Below are 7,511 nucleotides of genomic sequence, written 5' to 3'. Positions count from 1 at the left end.
GCAGAGCGCTGGAGGGCACGTTTCAATCAATTTTAAGGCCGAATTAATTATGAATTCGGATATTTGTGCCTAAGAAACAGAAGAAGATTGGAGGATTCCTTTGATTCGATATTTGAAAGATCCCACGCTTAAGGTTGATCGGAAAATTCGGCGGCAAGCATTCAAGTACACATTGCTTGATGAAGATTTATATCGCCGAAATATAGATGGTGTCTTGTTGAAGTGCTTAGATGAAGATCAATCTAAAGTGGCTATGGGAGAGGTACATGAAGGAATTTGTGGGACTCATCAATCGGCCCACAAGATGAATTGGTTGCTTAGGAGAGCGGGGTTCTATTGACCGAGGATGACTGATGATGCTTCAAATATTATAGAGGATGTGAAGCTTGTCAACGGTTCGGCAATGTTCAATTGGCGCCCGCCGCCGTGTTGAATCCTATAATCAAACTATGGCCATTCCGAGGTTGGGCTTTAGATTTCATTGGTCAAATTTATCCTTCGTCATCAAAGGGGCATAGGTTCATGCTAGTTGCTACGGATTACTTCACCAAGTGGGCCGAAGCTGTGCAGTTGAAGAATATGACTCATACGGAGGTAATTGACTTTATTTTGAAGCATATTATCTATAGATTCGGTATTCCACAAACATTAACTACGGATCAAGGTGCTTCTTTTATATCTAAGGAAGTGAAGAATTTTGCCGAATCTTATGGTATTAAATTGTTGAGTTCTTCTCCTTACTACGCTCAGGCTAATGGACAAGCCGAGTCGAGTAATAAGACATTGTTGAAATTAGTAAAAAAGAAGATTGAGGAACACCCAAAGAGGTGGCATGAAGTGCTTTCCGAAGCATTGTGGGCGCATAGGATATCTAAACATGGTGCCACTAAAGTCACTCCTTTTGAGTTGGTTTATGGTCAAGAAGCCATTTTACCGGTTGATGATTTGTCAAGTAAAGATTATAAGACGTTGATGGGAGACAACCTTGATGAAGTCATCGACAAGCGCCTGAAGGCTTTGGAAGAGATAGAGAAAGAAAAGAAGAGGGTGGCCAAGGCGTACAACAAGAGGGTGAAAGCAAAGTTGTTTCAAGTTGGAGACTTGGTTTGGAAGACAATTTTGCCTTTGGGTACTCGATCCAGGGAGTTCGGTAAGTGGTCGCCTAGTTGGAAGGGTCCTTATCGAGTATGCGGCATTGTTCGAGGAAACGCATATTTCTTGGAGACACTTCAAGGGAGCGTTTTCAGCAAGCAATCAATGGGAAATACTTGCAGAAATACTTCCCGAGTGTGTGGCAAGACGCTTAGGAGGTACTATGGCCGGTAATTAGATTATCGTCCTAAGACCAAAACATGTTCAATGCTTTTAGATTCACGTTGTTCATCAAAAAGGCAGGGGGGCATGTGTTTACACCCAAATTTGGCACCTAGGATTAAAATAGGAAAGGTTGCCAAAATTTGGAAGTCTACCGGTTTCCTTTGAGTGGGCCAGTCTGACCGCCGTGTGTTGGGCGGTTAGACCGCCGATTGAGAGCCGGTCAGACCGGCGGTGTGTGGCCGGTCTGACCGGCAGGTCCGAGTCTGACTGTGTTTCGTCGGGTTTCGAGGTTTCCTTGCTCGGGAAGGCATGTTTCGGGTTTCCTTTAGTTTCTACCCCGAGTTGTACGTGGAGGAGGGCCTGTAGAGGGCAAGACCAACCCCTATATAAGGGACATGGCTGGTTCATTGTAAAAATCCAATCTACAATCAATCAATTGAATCGTTTTTTCATATTGCTTTTAGTTTTCTCTTAGTTTGTCCATCTTTGTCGGTTTGCGCCGTAAACCGTCTGCCGCCGCTGCGAGAGTGCGACATCTCTTTGTAGGTTTGTCCTGAAAACCTTCCGTTTTGCCCACGAGACGGGTAGTTATCTTAAATCGGCTCCGCTAGCCGGTTTATTTGTCAAAACCCATCTAGGTTTAGCTCTTTGCTAGATCGAGATGGTTGGCGACTCTAAGATCACTGCAAGGCATAAGGTGCTGCAATCATTGTTGTCAACTTGTCACAAAAAGTTGCCAACAACAGCATAAAAATTTTTGTTTTGGGAACTAAATAGGGCCTTAATCTATGTCATGATTCTACTCTTACCATTTTACATATTCTAGCTGGTAAGCTGCTGCCAAAATTTAAATTATAAAATTTACTTGTGAAGTTGATTTCGAGTTTTTTTTTTCATCGCACTTTATTTTTAGAGTGAATTGTACTTTAGGGCAGATTTTATTACCTAAGTTGCAAATTGGACCAGTTATCAGCACATCTTTACACTTTTGACCAAGTTTTATTACCAAACTTTGCTTTTTTAACCAGTGGCCCACACGTCAGCATCAAATAGTGTTCTTCCTCTCCTCTAGGGATGGCAATTTGACCCGTTTGCCCTTTATCCGTGGGTAAAAACCCTAATAGAGTTGGATTTGTTCTCCATTTATTACCCTTGGGTTTCTTATTGGGTCAAAACCTGTACTCAACGAGCAAACGGGCGCAAAAACTTCGCTTGTTTACTCGCGAGAACCAATTGACATGTGGGCCCTCGGTCAACTTAATATAAAAACCACATCTAAGACTATGGGGTTTTCTTCCTTCTCTTCCCCTTTCCTTCATAGCCCCACTCCAGTTTCCTCCTCCAAAGTCGCCACTCTAGGCCGACACGGGACAGGAGGGGCGCGTGAATCGCCACCACCTCCCACCTCCGGTCACAGCCGCTGGCCCCACCCTCCAGCCGACGACTTTCACAGCCGCCACGGGAGGGGCAACCGACGAAGCTGCGACCACCGCCGCCTCCTATCCCGTCTGTGCCGAGCTCCCACCTCCGGCCATCGACGTCCTCTAGCCGTCGGCCGTGACACCTTCCTCCAGTCGCTCCTCCTTCATCCGCCTGGCTGCCTCCCACCTCCGGTCGCTGCCGCCTCTTACCTCCACTGCGCCGTGCTCCCCTCCAACCATCGGCGTCCTACTTGTGGTCTGTGGAGAATTGTGATGGGTAAACAGGCAAGCCCGCAGGCACATGGCGCCCACGGGCGATGGGCATGGGCAGTGCTCCTTGCCCGTCATGTAGTAATGGGAATGCCTGCGGCAGGTAGCACTATCCATGCCCGTCGTGCCCTACTGCCCTCTCCTCCATAATCACGGCCAGCTACTTGCGGTCGACTAGGAAGCAGAGATGAGAGCGGACTCAACGAATGAAGAAGATGAGAAGGATATACGCACAAAAAAAAAGTTCAAGAACGCAGGCCTCCACATTCTATGTATTGCCACTCGAGCTTGATTTCCGTTGGTGCCGTACGCGCTCTACTCGACCTACACATTCTGCCATGCCCTGCATATCTTGAAGCATTGGAGCAAGCATAGTTGATGCCTTGGTGAACTGCATCGGGGAATATTGTCCCAATTTGTGGAGGCTACGGCGAGCGCCTATTGCTCATCGCCAAGGAGCATCTCCTCCGGGCCGTGCCCTCTACCTGACGTGAAGCTCGAGGATCTCCTAGGCTCCCAGTTCCCAAAATCAATGCAAGAAGCGAGCACCTAGCTATAGCAGATCCTTGATTGGTAGTAGTTGACTCCTGCTCATGCTGATATGATGCACTGAGGATTTGAGGGGCCGCATGCTGCTGCCTTCATGAGCTCACCAAGTTTCCTAGATGGCAGAGAAGAAAGTGATGAGAGAGCAGTAGAGGGAAGTGGTACAAAGTGAATTATTTTGCAAACTTATCTAGTCCAAAGTGAAAATCTTTTTTTCTCCCCTAGTCCAAGATGCAACCTTGGTAAACATAAGCGGCCCATTGTGTAATTAACTCTTTTATTTAACATCAACTCTTTTTTAACATTAACTTCTGAATCACTAAGAACATAGGGGTTGTTCAGATTGATGTCATTTCAAATCATACTTTTTTAAAAAAAAAGTTGCTAAAGATGTGCATACATTTAGTTTTTTTTAATCAAATTTTAATAAATACATAAGGAATCCTACTAAAACTTAGCAATATTGCCAACTTACCAAATTTTGGTAAGGTTTATTTTGGCTACAATGTAAACAACCATGTATATAAAAGTCCTCCCATAATTTTTTTCTTATAAGCCTTTCAACTTATAATCAACATTAGGTCAACTGATGGTTAAAAAAAAATCATTGAGAAATAGATTTTTTTTTTTACTTTGATTACTTTGCCACTCACTATCATAACACATACGAGCTCTAGCGGTAGAAAAAAAAAGATGTTGGCACATGAACCATTGTGATGGCATAGAAGAAAGATAAAATTGGTTCTACAGCATCGTTAATTCATGTTTTAGTCATATAACATCAAATTCGTATATTATTTTAATAAGACCAAAGTTATATCTTTTACTCCTTTTAACATTCCATCAAAACCAAAACGAAAAACCTCTCCCACCACAAAACTATTGTTATCTTTCTCTACCATACATTTTGCCTTCTTCCTTCATTTACCATCTTCCATATGCCACGAACTCACCATAGCAGGCCTCTTGGGGAGCTTGTGCGCATTACGATAAATACGAACCAGCGGATGAGTTCAAATGCACTGCATCGGGGGCTAGGTTGGAGGTAGCGTGCATACAAGCTCGATGGCGGCACATCTCGTGAGATGGAGGGCAGCATAATAACAACCAGACATGCATGATTCTTGAGATAGTAGTCGGGAGCCTAGGTGACAATGGATTTGAGGAGAGCTCAACTAGCGTGCTGTAGGGTGTTATTCAATTTAAGGAGAGCTCAAGGACAATGAAATCCACCTAAGGGCGATAATGAGAGCGATGGTGAACAAGCTCAAGAAGTGTGGTGTTAGAGCAAGCTTGAGCACAACAGTGGTAATGGACATATTTCTATACTAGATGATGTCCCGCGCTTTGCTGCGGGATATATGTTAGATATTGGAGAAATGATAAAATAATTTGGATTGAAATATTATGAAAATGATTTGAAAATATGATGATTTAGCATGTGTATGTTTAGTTTTAGAATGAAATAAATTGTAGATATAATTACTATATACTTGCATGTTGAGCTTTGTGTGCTTAATGTGTTGATGTGGCATGCTTACATGTAGGTTTTAGGAGTATTAATAAATACTATGTTTACATGTTGAGTTTTATGTGTTTAGTGAGCATTAGCTCTATAGAAAGAAGGAATCAAGGGAGTGATGGTGAATGCCCAAGAAGCGTAGTGTTAGGGAAAGCTTGAGCACAACAATGATAATAGACAAGTTTTATAGACAAGTTTTGGTTGAGTTTGAGCTTTCCAATGAGAAGTGTTTATAACTGTATAGGATGAGCAATGCACCATGGGGAAATTTAACTATTTGCCACTCTTGGGATATGGCAATTAATTATTTGCCACTCACTGTATATGACATGTGGACCCTTATGTATCTATGACATCTAGTGGCAAATCATTAAGCACCACTCGTAAGAGTGGCAAATAGTTAAAAGCCCTTGGTCCATGACGAGTTCAGAAACAGAGGTATGGCTAAGTGCCGGTCCAGGGGAAGTTTGAGAATGGAGGTTATACAAGTTCAGGCTAAGTTTAGGAATGGTGATTTAGGGCATCCACGATGTGACATAAGACCTTATAACAAGTCATATACATTGTGGATATTAGCCATAAAGCATTAAATGCTAAAAATGGCCATAAGCTTATGGCTCAACCTTAAGAAATAAAATAATGAGATAAAACACACATGCACACTAGAAAGGGTGAGAATGACTCTATGACATGGTGGGACCTATTTTTATGTAGGACTTTTTTACATAGTTGTGGGACCAACTTACCATCACTTTATGTCTTAAGCATTGTGACCATAGTCAGAGGGTGTGGTGGGACCCACCTTATTTCCACCAAAGACATACTAGTCTGTCCTTGGGTTTGATTTTTTTTTTTTTTGAATGGAGGGGGTAAGCATTGCTGTTGCCCTTAGAGATAAAAGGACTAAGGAAGAAAAAAAGAAGGTAGCGGTAGTGTTTATATCATATTTTGTCAGGAAGATAATAAAAAGAAAAGAAAACAAATAGAGGTTTGGATGGAATGCTAAATTAAAGAGTGGAGATAACTTTTGGTGCTCCAAAATTAGAAATGGGAGCTCTTAATGTTGTATAACCATTTTTTTCCTAAAAGGAAATATTCACGTGATGCTTGTATTCAAATAATACATGACAATAACAAATGTATTTCTTTTTTTTTAGGGAAAACAAAAGAATCTTGCTTCTTACTCATATAAAGTAGGGACAAGGAAAGATGATCAGTAAACGATTCTAAGATAGGCATGCACAATTTGTCGATCTTTTGTTTCACAAATCATATATTACAATGGAATGTCACATTTTAGATTGAATAGGTTAAACAAGCAAAAATTGTTTTCAAACATATGCTCAACAGATCGTGCTTATTTCAGGGAGATGGCCAAGGTGGATTTTTTTTAACCTTTTGTATTGGATGGATATTATATGTAGCTTGTAGATTAGTAGTAAAGCAATATATTTTTAGAAGAAAAATACAATAATATTCTCTTCAACCAAAAATATAAGGCACAACAACTAGTAACGCAATGAAAAAAATATTATAACCTTCTCATTTTTTGGCTCTAATAAATTATCCATTCGTTTTATATTATAAGTCGCTTTGACTTCTTTCTTAGCCAATTTTGTTTTAAGTTTGGAAAAGTTTATAAAAAATATAGGAACATTTTTAACACAAAACAAACATAGTATCAAAATATATTCAATGTTATATTTAATGAAACTAATTTGATGTTGTAAATATTACTATCTTTTTCTATAAACTTAGTTAAATCTAAAGAAGTTTGATTTTAAAGAGTCAAGACGACTTACATAATAAATGATAGAGTAAAATGCATGCACTCAATAAGATTAAATATTTTTAGGGTAGAGAATTAAAAAACGAATTAAACATGAAGGTGCTACTAGTTAATTCTATATATACATAATAAACGTGTTATATTATAGAACATTAAATCTCTACTACTTACAAAATAAGAGGTGCTTCTATCGTCCGTCAAAAAAACCGTGGGCGAAAAAAACCGTGTGAAAAAACCGGGCAAAAAAAGAAAAAAAAAGACTCTGTCCGATAAAAAAACAGACGAAACAAATGAAAAAAATCCGTGGGCGAAAAAAAAACCAAACCTGTCCGATCCAAAAAGGCGAAAGAAGGGAAAAAACCAGCCAAAAAAAAGAAAAAAAATATGTCCGATCCAAAAAAAGTAGGGGCTAAAAAAAGAAAAAAATAGAAACGATTCCGACTCCGTCTACACGGTAAAAAAGGGCAAAAAAAGAGGAAAAAAAGTCTAAACGAATCCGACTCCGTCGACGCGGTAAAGAAAATGGCGAAAAAAAATAAAAAAAAGTATCCGTCCGATTCCAAAGAAAATCGAATCCTATTATATGTGACACGGCGTGGTAAAAAAAACAAATCGAATCTGATTCCATCAACGCGGTAAAAAAACA

The sequence above is a fragment of the Oryza glaberrima genome, chromosome 9, assembly GCF_000147395.1.
Source record: "Oryza glaberrima chromosome 9, OglaRS2, whole genome shotgun sequence".
NCBI lineage: Eukaryota > Viridiplantae > Streptophyta > Magnoliopsida > Poales > Poaceae > Oryza > Oryza glaberrima.
The sequence above is the reverse complement of the archived record's forward strand: the minus strand, read 5'-3'. Positions refer to the sequence as shown.